This window comes from Pomacea canaliculata, linkage group LG4 (assembly GCF_003073045.1).
Source record: "Pomacea canaliculata isolate SZHN2017 linkage group LG4, ASM307304v1, whole genome shotgun sequence".
NCBI classification, from domain to species: domain Eukaryota; kingdom Metazoa; phylum Mollusca; class Gastropoda; order Architaenioglossa; family Ampullariidae; genus Pomacea; species Pomacea canaliculata.
Genome location: NC_037593.1, coordinates 30,175,085 through 30,189,131, shown reverse-complemented (window position 1 = coordinate 30,189,131; position 14,047 = coordinate 30,175,085). Strand labels below are relative to the sequence as shown.

General features: G+C 40.7%; 1 protein-coding gene across 1 annotated transcript in view; it reads left to right on the top strand.

Annotated features, from left to right (window-relative positions):
• LOC112562013 (matrix metalloproteinase-2-like) overlaps positions 1-14,047 on the top strand; it is a 138,168-nt gene that overhangs the window by 10,660 nt on the left and 113,461 nt on the right. The gene's annotated exons all lie outside the window — the stretch shown is intronic.

Below are 14,047 nucleotides of genomic sequence, written 5' to 3'. Positions count from 1 at the left end.
CACGCCAATACAAGCCGCGGCCAGTGCAAGTGTCAAACTCGGCGACGACATCATGACAATATTTCATCAGCGAGGTCGGCAAGCCAAGACCATTTCGCTGTTGGCCCAATTGATCCGCGAGGAAATGAAGTGCAAAATTACCCAAATCTTGCTGCGGACCTTGCCGCCGGATTACTTGGGCTCCTCTCCACTCTCCCTTCTGACACGCTAGACGCTGGGTGCCGCGCCATTTATCTTCGCGAGCGGTCAAAGATTCCTCTCTTCGGAAAATAGAAATTCATAACTTCTTGTAAGCTCGGCTAGGGACTTTAGAACTTTCCTGCCGGGTAGGGGAGGAGAGGGATCCTTCTTTACGGTGTTGGTGAAGAGAAGAGGGTAGTGAGAAGGGAGGGGAAGGATAGAGAGAGGGAAGAAAGGAATATGGAGGGTGAGTAGAAAAGTTTGGCCCTTGTTGTAAAGTCTCCAGAGACGATATCTGGAAGAAGAAAATGCTCTGACGAATGGCCTGCGGGTTAGTGGTTGGAAACGTCAAACTGCAAATCAGGCGGCCCTGTTTTATGTGGCAGAACTGTACAATCTATTCCTGAGTGTGATGGGGTAAGGGACTGTATTTTGTGGTTGAGAAGATTTTATGAAGCCTTCTTACTCGCAAAAATTACTTTGTTCTTCATCTTCAAGAAGCGTAGTTTTCGTGTTCCTTTTGCACTTGATTCCAAACTTGGTGGCTGCAGGAAGGCGGACAGAGGACGCAGTTACAGAAAGTAGTTTTCTATTTTGAATTTCCAGTCTAAAGAGGGAGAAGCAGGAATAATTCAAAAAGAAACACACATAATTCCCGAACATGCACCCACACATAGACGCGCGCGCGCACACACACTTGGCTTACAGAAGGCAGGTAGTAAAAATGGTGTGGGGAGGATGAAGAGCTGAGAAGGAAGCAAGGTGGGGGGATGAAGAGGGATTGAAAGGAAAACTCCATAGCTGCATCGGCCTGTGGATTAGCATTTTCCTCGTAATACGCCTGACTGCTTCCCGTGTGAATGAAAGCGTACTATTTTTTATTGCTTATTTTAGAAATGAAGAAGCACAGTTTGGAAAAGTTGGACAGTTTTATTACTTGTCTCTGCCGCTCCGGTCAAATGTTTACTTCCTTCTAAGCCTTCACACTCACATCGCCACTTTTCCTTTTCTCCTAAATGAGCCGCATATACTCACCAGTATGGAAAACGCATATTCATGTTCGCGCGCACTCCCACACACACATGCATACACACTCGTACGTATGTACATATACACATGTAGATACAGACACATATTTATATAAACACACAGAGAGACATAAACATTACGACATAACATATAATCACGAACAAACGACAGTTTTGTTGCATCTAGTGTTCTATTTATTAGTATTTCTTTCTCTTTGTTCTTTCCATTTTCCTTTCTTATTAATGGAAAACGATAAATTTAACCGTTCCCTCAGGGTTATTTTATTCTCTTTCCTCTATTCTCTTTTTCCTCAATCTACCTCGCTTATTTCGAGTGCTTAAATCCTTTCTCATAAGTAGAGCATAATCAGATAGGGCTGTTATATCAATCCTCGTGCTTTCTGACACTCAGTTCAACCGTACCTTCAGACTCTCTCCCCACTTTCGTCCTCTTCTTAATCTCTCCCTGTTTCAGCTTGTCTCTTTCTGGTGGTTTGTGCGGTGAACAACTTACAGTTCCTACATCCAGGGCGAGACTCACGAGTTCCTTCATGTAATGCTTATACTCGGAATGAATCAGTAAGTGTAAATGTGAACGAGCCCCAACAGTATGTAACAACAGTCAATAGGTTGGAATGACTCAACATCAAGAAACGACGTTTGAAAGACGATCCTTCAGCGCCACGACGCCAGCTTGCAGGTTCCATCTTTCTCGGCAAAATTTAAACTAAAACTCGGTAAAACCAAATCATAAAAAACTGCATGCAGTATAAGAGAGGGAGGAGAAAGAAGAGGAGGAGAACTTGGCTTCTGGACGTGACATAATAAATTAAGCAACGATTTGTTCTCACGCTGTTTGTGGACTGGCCACGCGCCGTGACTAATGCCCAATACTCAGATCCACGCATGCGCCTTGAATGAATCATGCCTGCCTGGGTAACTAATCAGCGCCCCGCTTCATTAGCGCCATCTTGCGGACGCAGCTATTTGCATATCCTCGGATGTTTGTTTTGCAACAGCATCGCAAGACCACTTGTAAGCACGAAGTGCACAATCAAGAATTCAACAGCTTTTCTCTCCCCCTCCCCTCTCTTTACGCCGCCACGTCTGTCTTTCTGTCTGCCTGCTTGAGCCTGTCTGTTCGTCTGTCTCTCTCTCTGCTGCTCCTCATTCTTCATTCCCTCTCTCTCTCCCCTACATGTTTTTTTCCTTCTCTCTCTCCTGTGTGTCTGTTTCTCAGAGCTAAAATAGCAAAAGCATTCACCTTCTGAGTGTTAAACTTTCTGTGAAAAATTGTTCGAGATCATCTGCAAAGTAAATTCTTGCATGATTGTATACCGTTCCAATGTAACTGAAACTCGGTCACTTTTTTTGCACTTAAAGGAACATCATCAACATATCTAATTTTGTTTTGACTAAGTTAAAATACCGTTTGACATCTGCACTTTGACAAACACTTCATCATACGAGTATTCCGAAACTTTAATTCCCTCTGAAATATCACAATGTGAGTGAAGGTGGCTCAGTGGTTGCTTGTTTTCTAAACTTTGGAGAGTGTCGCGATCTGCTTTGGGCCAACCCAACACTAGCTGTCGTCTGTGTGTAGAAGTCCTTAGTCTGAACTTCGTGGCGTTAACTTCCACTAGGCGCCTTGCTTATTCCTCCTATCTCTTTCCTTTGCTCATGTTTCCTCTTTCCTATGATCGCCAACAAAATTGAATAGCATATGGCTTTCTGTGGATCTTTGTGTTCCACTGAGTAGAAACGTACGTGGGTATGTTTGCGCGTGTGTGTGTTTTGTTGTGTGTGTGTGCGCGCGCACGGTTCTATTTAAGTAGAGGAATGAAGTCCAATATAAACTCTATCATTATCATAATCATGTGTGTGTGTTTGTGTTGGTGTGCGGAGGTTTTGAAACACTTCGCGGATCAGCAGTGCGGCTAGGCCGCTTCGTTGTGCAGTTTCCCTCCCCTTCTACCACCATTACCTATAAGCACACCCGCTCTCAGCCACTCTCTCACCCTATCTCCACCCCCTCCCCAAATTCCTCTCAACAAGCTGTGGGGTGGAGGGGAGTGGTAAAAATGTTAGAGACCACTTTTCAGTTGCGGGCCACTTTTTCATCTCTCTCTCTACTAGGCCGCTCCCGCGGGCGCCAGCGTGCCGCCATAGGCCGAGATCGATAGAGGGGCTCGTCCGGGGCTTGTAATGCCCAGTGCTTTCTGCGCCGGCCGCTTCTGGAGCCGTCCCACAAGCCTTAGCTTCGCGACCTGCTCCGCGAAGAGCTGACTTTGAACAGCTCCTCTCGACAGAGCGGCTTCGGCCATTTCCTTGCATCGACGGAAAACCCGGGCAGCGAGAGTGTTGATGGTGGAGCACTTTCATCAGAACATGCTTGTCCACTTTTATACACACGCGTGCGCACACACAGATATGCAGACTCACATATAGAGAGAATTACTGCAATGAAAATAAGAGTTCTTCATTTAGGAGGCTGACAGGATGAGCAGAATAACAACTCAATGTGCATTTTTACGTCTAACCGTTGCCGTAGAGGGAAATGTATATACTAAGCTACAAAAATAGTACAATGCACAACATAAATAGTGAAATAAATAAAGAAGAAATGGAGAGTAAATGCTAAAATTGTTCAAAAAATTACGAAGACGCGATTTTGAGGGGCATATCTCAACATTAATTCCCTGAATGATGAACTGTGACGTCAGTGTATGTATGTGTTTGTACGTATCTCTCTGTGTGTGTGTGTGTGTGTGTGTGTGTGTGTGTGTGTGTTTTGTTGTTCATATGTAAGCAAACAAGCCTGTGTGGACATGTATCTGGATCTGCAGATACAGAGAAAAGGTGAACTTAAAGAAAATGTCCTACTTTGTAAGCTCTAGTGGTCTTACTGATTCATTTCCTCGACAACTTGGATTAAAATGCCTTTTATCCGCAAACGCCATTTAAATTTCTATTACAATGAACCTCGTTTTGCATTTATTCTGCATAATGAATTACACGTCTGGTTAAACACCTTTATTTTGACATGAAGAAATCAGGAAACAACTAATGTTATGCAATTAAATGATAGAAAATAACTTTTACGACATGTAGATAAAAAATTCAATTTCCTAGAGTACCGTATCTACATTAAAAAAATTGTCAGCAAGAAAGTTCTCTCATCCTGTCCGCTTGAAGAGATTGCCAGTCGAGGGTAACCCTTGTCTACTTTTTCACTTGAGCCTAGTCAAACGTCCAAAAGTTGGGAGAAGTTATAGCAGTGGGACTCGCCCTTCTCGCTGCTCCCCAGTCGGTGTACACGCCAGTAGAGACGATACACCTCACCGGCGAGCTTTGCGACCCGTTTTATGGCACCAAGAGGGCTGGCGGGTCCTCCCGCAGAATGCCTCGCCATCGCAAGATAGCGACAAGAATGTATGACACGGCTGGCTGTCTGGCTGGTTATCTTGCAGGCTAGTTTTGCCGTACTCCAGGCCGCATTGTCCAACAACGGTCGAGGAGAATTAGAGGGGAGGGGGAAATTTGATGAAAGGCTTCTGTCAGTCCGAATCTGGGAGTCAGTTTCTCCAAACCAGCTCTCTAATCAGAAAAAGTCGTCTTTAGTTTGCGTCGGGCTCAATCGTTCTGATCTTAACTTTTCGGTACACCCATCTCACATCGGCTTTCTCCCTTCCTCCCCTCCCTCTACCCTCACCCCCGACGCGCCATTTCCTTTTAGCTCGTTCGTACTTTCTCCTGCAAGATGATCTAATTTGCTTAGTCTTTCTTCCATCCATTCATCCATGATTTGTTCAACGCTCCGTTGATCTGCCTTCCGATTTAATCGTACGTCCTTGGAGCAAAGCATGTCGCAGTAAGCCGCTCAAATCAGCGGCAACAAGCATGGCCACAAGTCACATGCACCAAGCTTGCCACAGAAGCGCATACAGCAAATACTCCGTAGCAAGTGCCCAGAACTTTTAGATTAAATACATACCTTTCTAACCTGAATATTTGTTTCAGAAGCTTCGGCTTTCTTTTGAGATTTCACGAATAAAGCCTGTTTTTGTTTATTTTATAAACTATTTTAAATTATCTGAATGTCTGCAACTCTTCTTCCCCACTCTAGTGTCAAGTCGACCGTTATTGACCTCCACTCAAAGATATAGTTTTACCTTCTGTGTCATTCTCCAGTAGACAATTTTCTGCAGGTTTTCTCCCCTTGTCATTATCGCTCAGCCAGACAGAACCCAGAACAGATCTCAGCGGCGCCCTTTCTGCTTCGGCCATCGTCCCGTTGGAGCAGTGGCTATAGCATGAATTGTATAGCTTTTTGTTTTTGATGGTTATCATGGTGGTTTTTCATGTCGACTGGGACTCCTCTCCTGTGGCATTTAGTTCTCCCTCCATTCTCCTCTCTTGCTGACTCATAAAAGATAGGTGCCTTTGATTTTTTCGTCATGCTGTTGATGAAGCTGGCAACGTCAGATGAGAACAAGGGTTCCAACAGACATGTCCTCGAAATATGGGAAGAGAAAGTCTTTTGGCTAATATTTCTGCTTAAAGTCAGTGCGACGGTCTTTCATTTCGATTTACATTAGTAAAAGTTATTATAGTTTTTGTGAGTGTATTGTGCATATTGATAAGATATATAAGTTTGCAATAAATTTGACATTAAGACAGAGTTTTGCAATGTTTATACATAAAAAGACACGAGATCTTTAGCAGGAATATATTTACGTAAATAGTAAGTAAAATGTTTGTAGTAATACTACTATTTCATAAATAAGATTCATAAATAATATGATTTGAAATATATAAAAAAAAAATAAAAAAGATAAATAGAGGTCCCTGCAAAAATGCGTACAAAAGTAAGGTGGAAGATAAACCTCGGTCTCCACGCGGCGAAAGTTCAACCACCCAGTATGTTTCTTTGTGCGCCGACTTCGGGTGCAGAAATCATTTACTAGACACGATAGCAAAAATTGTGAAGGTTGTAATAGACATTTACAAATAATGGGAGTGAGATTTCTCGCTAGACAGTCGATTCGGAAGGCATTGCAGGGGCTGCTAACCCCGCTAAGTGCCGAACATTGCAGCGTGAGAATATGCCTTAAGCATATGCGCACAAAGTCGGGCTTTAGATTACTTTCTCGCAGGTAAAAGAATAGTAAGAAACTAGAATGCACACTAAAATAAAGGTGAGATGAGCATATTATTAACAAAATGATACAAACGACGATTCTTAAAAGTGATATGAAGGGGAGGAGGCAATATATATATATACACTTCCAATAACGCAGTAAACTCTTCGGTTAATATACAGTGTTTTTATTTTTATTTCTTCTTTTATTTATACTTTTTAATATATTTTGAGTACGGGATTGATATAGCAGAACTAAAGGGTTGTGTGCTAACTAAAGTAAAAGATCCTTTAATATAATCCTTTTTGAATTTGACCAGCGACAGACATGGCGCTATATGTTGATCGACACCGCGAATTTTACAAAAAGGTGTCCGTTTCAACATTTTGATCTTGTTTATATGTGGTAGGATTGATTCCGTTTTCTGCTGGGACTAAAACATACCCTTGTGAACGGAGTAACGGACTGATGGACAAAAGAAAGAAAAATGAATGTATTTTCCTCTTGCTTGATACTTTAAGCAAAGTTGGAAAATATAAGTCAGTTTTGGAGTGTTTTCTCCGTGGGTGGCCTATTCTATGGGTGGTGGTCGAGCATAGCTATGCACCGTTATTGATGATGCCGAAGTGCTGGGCCAATTTGTGCAAGTATTGACTTTCGCTTCCTCTTCTCCCCTTTCTGTGGAGATGAATTCACCGGCAGGGAGACAACCCCCTCCACTTACAAGAGGAAGGACGTTTAATTTGCGAAATTCGCAGTAAATGGTCATGCGATTTTGCACAGACAGAAGAAGCGAGGTCCCAGAAGAAATATTGTCTTTCGAGGTCGTAGATACAACCGTCAAGCACGCTCAACTTTGCTTCAATTGCAGCCGAACAGGCGGTGTATCGTTCCTTGAATGATATATGTTTTACAGGTATAAAAACATGTTACGACTCACAAACTATTATCAAGCCTTTGTGCTTGTAAACATTTATTTCTGACATATTTTTATCGCAATAGACTACAGTTTCATCTGCCTGAGTATTCTGAATTCGGTCTCTATCTTTCTTGATGCCCACACTCCGAAACAGTTTTCCCATTCGTTGGAAATATTCATAACCTGTTTACTCAGTATCTTGATGAACTTTATTTGACATCCTGAGTTATCAACATTTCTAGCTGCACAAAGACGTTGTAATCAAGCTTCATCTCTTCAGTTTGCAGCCATGAATATATTTCTCGTGCAGCTGTTTTATTCACAGCGCATTCAGACTCAGGTTTCCTTGTTACGTGTGTACAAACCGTGTGGCGTGATGCTGTGTAATTAAACAAGGTTTCTGTGAAGCCGACTGTTCGCTCAGCTCTCATTAGCATGGTTGCATGTTTACTAACGTGTATTCATTAACCAGAATTAAAGAAAGAACTGGAAATGAAACCTTAGCATCTACACTGCATAGGTGCGGGCTTTTTCTCTATAATCGTATTAATATATCTTGATCAGAGGTGTTTTTTTTTAAAAAAGCTTGTAGATGTTTAAGTAACAGGACATAGACGTGTTAATATGTAGTGTGACTCCTATGAAAGGTTGACTCAAGTGAAACAAAGTTCTGAACAAGTTAGCAGATCATTCGTGACACCAAGCTGTACGGAGGTGTAAACGCTTTGCTGGCCTTTAAGTATAAAAAAACAGAAGTAAAGCCAGTACTAGAGGCTTGAGCATGTACTAACGAAATGTTGACCAATCAGCGAACAAGCATTTGTATCGTCACACAAAATGAAGTTTTGACCACTTTTCGCCCTTCGCCATCTAAAACTGCAGTGTTCAAAATTTTATCTCGTAAACTGAATATAATTTTTGGCTCAGATATTTGGAATGAATATCTTTAAATGAAAGCAACTAACTCGTTTGAAAAAAAATTATTAATATTCGGGTTAGTCTCCAAGGACGCAATAAAAAGCATAGCAGCAATGGTGATTCATATCCACAGCAGACACTTCATCGCGTTAGAGCCCGCTTGCTCTGTTCTAAGATGGCTCCCTCCTCGTTCTTGAATTCACACTGCCCATCTTCGCTCCTTGCGACAACCCCGACCGTCCCAGGACAAAATTCACATCTCCTACAAGCACTCGTGTCTGGCTCGGCCCTTCTACACTTGCCTTTTGACCCCTTTTCAATCAAGCACTGACTGACAAGCGCAGGTCTCCTATTCGGCCCTTCGCGTGTTCCCCCTTCCCCAATTCCTGCCATCCCTCCAAGTTCTTCCCACCCTTTGACGTGTAACCAAGACTTTTTATCTTGGCTTTGGCGAGGGTTAAAGGATGGCAAAATTATATACATACAAAATTATACATTCGATCTGGGCATTATCTTTGATTTTTAATACTTGAATCTTTAAGTCCATAGAGTGCTGAACTGTTTGCTTGCTTGATTTAGGAAGATTTAAGTTTCGCGCTATTGACCATTCAAAGACATTTGCAATATTTGAGGTCTTTATATGATTTTTATACTGTATTATTACGTTAGCAGCTTTGTAAAATACTTTAGGATAAGATTGAGTAGAATCCTTAGGATTAACTACAGGGACTCCCGAAATGGGTGTAAATATCACAGACATTTTTAATTAACTTCTATCACACTACCTTTATGCAGTTCTCACACTCTCTCTTTTCTCCATGTCTTATAAAAGGTAAACATGAGACATATATATATATAAAATTAAGACAATAACAATAGTTACGCCAAAATCATACCCCAAAATTTCTCATCAGGTGTGATACCAAGAATTGACCAGATCTTTCACTTAAATGACAGCTTTCTCAAACGTTATTTACATTTTTCACAGAAGATTGATTAATTAATTCATTTATTTCTTTATATCAATGAGTGAGAGTGCCAGTGACAGAAGAGGATGAGGGTGTGTGTATTTTTAGATTGAGAGAAAGGAAGAACAAGCGTTCCAAAATAGCAAAAAAAGTTATATCTTCCATTCATGCAGCGTGCTGTTTCTTATCAGATATTACCGTAATAGCTGTCACTTTTGATATTGCTTGTTTAAATCATTGTTTGAGTTAATACATTCCATTTAAACCTATTTGCATAGTTTTCATGTACTTTTGTTTCTTTGTTTTTATGTTGTTATTTATGAGTCCTCCTACAGAATTTGAAAGGATGTGAAGATCTACCTTGTTTCGTGAACAAACACAGCTTTTAGTTCTACTACAATAATTTTCTGCATAGTACTACTAGAAAAATCACGGATAGAAATGAATGCTAAATCTCAAGAATCCTTAGTCCATTCGGTGCTTTATTCATGACAGTTCCTGCCCGAGTCCCGGTCCCATCTTTAGAAATCTGACAGCTAGCTGTGCATGAAACCAGCACAGCCGCTGCTCCGTGGGTCCCAAACCATTGCATATTCATGGCGTATTTTCTTGAAGACTATCATAGCTTGGAAAATAATGGTTAAAGCGCCGCGTGTTACCCTGTATGCCCCTTCTGTCAGGCTTGTCTTACCAAAAACCGCAGCGCAGTTCTGATCTTTAGTGAGCCGTACGAAGGATCAGAAGTCTCTTGTACAAACGAAATAATATTATCCAGGCATATTTAACAGAAATAGGAGCCTAACTCTCACTTCCATTATATACATTCTCATTCACGCAAGCCGATCTTCCAAAAGCAATTTTTTTCTGTTTTGGGGATGTTATGTGTTTGTTTGCCTGTTTGTACTCGATAATACTCAGGAATGCAGAATGGGGAAAGTCTATAACTGCCTCCGGTGTTGTGGTGTCCGTGGCTGAACAAAAAAGATTTTGATGGTTCTAGGAGAGGGGCAGGGATGCAGTAGTTCCTTCACTTGATCAATGAGTTCTTGAGATAATTTTTTTAAGAACAAGTCCAACAAGCGCCGAGACCCTAATAAATTTGACATTTCACTGCCTCAGGATTCTACGTCGTGCTACCTCTACAGCATTATGACCTCTTGTTTGAACACGAAAAGCTATTAAGGCGTTTTAATGTCGCTGCTGCTGCCTGTAATAATGATGTGAATCTACTGATAAACACTACGACAGACAGACACAAACCACTGACTAACCAAGCAGAGGAGATAAACACATACATTTAAAGATTTCTCAACAGTACACAAATTGTGGAATATGAAGCTATATTAACCTTTTATCTAATGCTCATGTGAAATTTGTTTTCAAAAATATGGTATGCTTGACAATTAGTAACCGGTCATAGAATGTTATTTTTCGTGTCGTATTGTTATACACACTTAAAATCATTTCCTTCACTTTTCTAGCCCCATTTTTAACATGAAAAGTAGCCTGACATTTCTCTCTCTCTCTCTCTCTTTCTCTCTGCAAAGTTTTAAGGAATAAAGTAAACTTTCATAGAAACCTAGGCAACAATAAAACAAAAATCCACAAGCGAAATGTACTTTCAAGGAAACACGCGAAGATGAAAATATGAATTAAAAAAAAAATCCAGCACTCTCTGCAATGAGAAGAGTGAAAATGGCCGATAAATCAGTCGCTATCCTCAAAATCAGTTTCTCTCACTTGTAGGAGAGAGCGAAAGAAATTGAGCCGCCATGTTAGTCTTGCAAGTGAACGCGAGATAAGGAGATGGCAGGAGCCGTATCAGAGATGGAATTAGACGGCATTGCTGTTTGCCAAAATCAATGCTGTAAGAGGTAGACTGGACACGTAATGAGAAACAGTTCAGTGATTGAGCAGAATACTGTGAGGGGAGCGAATACACTCACAAGCCATACAGAAAAGAAAAAAAGCCACGCCTATAAAATGGGCTGATATCTCTGCTGGCCACACAACTTTATGTCTCATGGCTGACGGTCCAGTAAGCAAGGGCGTCACCTACTTCCTGATGTAAATTTATATGTATTTATTTATTTTAATGTATTAAAGTAAGGGTCCGAATTTCCTCATAAATTTACTCGATCAGTAGGTAGAAAACGTGCACTAAAGTAACTAATAACTGAATCTATGGGTCAAAACATGAGCTCTACTTTGTTGATATAAAAAAAGAAACCCTGACGTTTCAAAAATTACTCTGACATTGTATTAACACAGGACTACGGTCATCTCTCTGGTCCCTTTTCTCATAACACTAAAACGACGTACACTTGGTTATGTCCACCTTGTGACTTGGCACAGCTGTGAGACAATTTCTTCAAGACACAGGGCTATTGTTCCCATGACTGTTTATCTGTTCCCTGATTATGTGCATGTATGTGTCAGAAAAATTTGGTTTATATCAGGTTTGTGTTGAGTTTTCATTATTTTACGTAGTTTATATTATTTAAAATGATCAAGAGACTGAAGGAAATTTTAGCAGTATTCTTAGTGGAAATTTTATTTTCCACCATTTTACTTTTAAACTACTTTTCGTGCCCATAAATATTCTGTTTCATGATCAGAAAAATGTGAGGAAGTATATATAAGGCTGTGGAAGACAAAAAGCTGTCAAAAGATGTCAGAAAGCTGTCATCTTTATTTAAAACGTCAGCACTGAAGTCTTTCCACAGCCTTATTGTACATTTCTGCCCAAACACACCTTATTCTCCTGGCTTAGAATGAACTGCAGGTCAGTCCAGACCTTTGATATGTTAGTGCTAAAATTTAGTCAACATTCACCGAACGCAGGCACATTAATAAATGTTCTGTAAATTTAAATAATCCTTGGCATTACTAACTGATGGCTAAACAGTTGGTAGTGCTGTTGTTTGGCATCTTTGTTGCTTGTGGTGAAAATTTCATGCTATTCTTGGCTGCAATGCACGAGATGGCAGCTGAAAGTGTTTTATTAGTGTGTTGTAGCAATTACTTAGGTAAAATTACCAAGTTACTGTAATTTTCCACTTTGACGATAATTCAAATCGGGGACAGAGAAGACAGGCTGGATACAATCCAAAGATAAGAGAAGTTTATCTTGGACAAACGTACATTTGAAATGTGTTTATATTTTATTAACAATAATACACATATACTTACCAGTCTGTCGAGTTAGTCCAGTTCGGATCTTTTAATTATTTTAACTTCAGTTGAAGCTTCTAAATAAAGTTAAAATCTGTTTGGTTGTATTCCAAAATCATTCGTTTCATTTTATGGGCAACAAATCGCTTCTTGAACACAACCTGAGCGAAGACATGAATATATTTGCTGAACCACTTTAACGTCACGGAATTTTCCAGTGTGAGAGAATAATTTTCTCCTGCTTTCTTTCTTGTGGCAGGTGAAAATGCCGATGTTTGAAGGCTTATACATGTATCTTGAAAATAAAGCATTATAGTTGTGTTGTTATATTTTAGAAATAATAATAAGAAGAACAGCCTGATCACACAGAAGAAAATGTTGTCTTCCTGTTGTCCTTTGACATTCGTAGCAGATCTTTTGTCCTAAACATAATGTGATGAAGACAAGATCAGAGAGTTGACAAAAGAAAAGAATGATTGATATCAAGGAATAACAGTATCTTAAAAGAGAAGGTTTTGTTTATGCACTGTCAACACACACTTTATATTTCTTTGATTGTAGAGATTGTGTCTTTCAGATCTGTTCACTCGACGTTTAATCGTCGGCTTTTGTACTCACGCAGTTCCACCATGGATGTTATGTATATAGATGGACTGCTGTCTATATGCCAAGACCAACGCTTAGCCTCTTGCGAAGTTCTCCGCTGTTAGTCTCGGCGAGCCTAAACAAAGAATATGACTAAACCGGAAGCTTTATAGTCTCATGCCTCGTTTTAGTAGTTAACTAAAAAAAAAAAAATATATCGTCTGCCAGCAGTCCAGTAATACAAGTTTGTGGTTTCACTTACATGCACGGATATGATGTGTGAGTAGGAGGAGCAAGGAGGGGAAATGTCATGGCGATGACAGTAGATGAACCTGCCGACCAGATTGAGGAATCGGGTAAGGACGAGGCATGTTGAGCACTTTCGATGAGGAAGAAATATAACATCCTGTAATAGAAGAAGCGCAGCAAAAACCGTGTTTTATGCAATACTTTAATGGACCATAACACTTCTTGAGACAGGGATGTTTTTGAGAAAGTCATTACAATTTTGTTTCTTCGTACATTGGATAACACAACATATTTTCGATTTTGTATTGTCAGAGAGCTTTAGACCAAAGGAATCATAAAAAGGAGCAGGGAGAAGACCGGTCAGCATCATCTGACGTCAGGCAAGCGGCCTCACTATCCAGGGACGGCACTCTGGCCGCATGCCCGGAAACAAGAGAAAGGGAGCTAATCAAATCTCGCTACCGCTCCGTGCGAGGTTCTATATCCCGTCCAGACGCTCACTCATCAAAGAGAGTAATGCGCTCCTGCTCTCTTGACGCCGACTTTCGAGTTCGTCTGTTTGGAAATAACACCCTTCATTCAAAATGGCGTTCTTGTTAAGAAACGCCTCGCTGGAGAGAAAATTGAAATGTTATCGTTCTGTTTTCTATGTTACAAAACCAAGTTCAGCTTCATAAGTGACTTTCATTCCCTAAGAAAGATCGTATACTCATTTGGACCTAGACAGTAAACTGACAACCTTTGACAAAGAACTCTTGCACGTCCAGGATATATAACCAACACCCACTCACATGCGCACGAGAGCGCGCGCGCACACACACACGCGCACACAAATAATTGGAGAATGACGCAGAAGATTCAATAATTTTCTGCTTCGTGCTT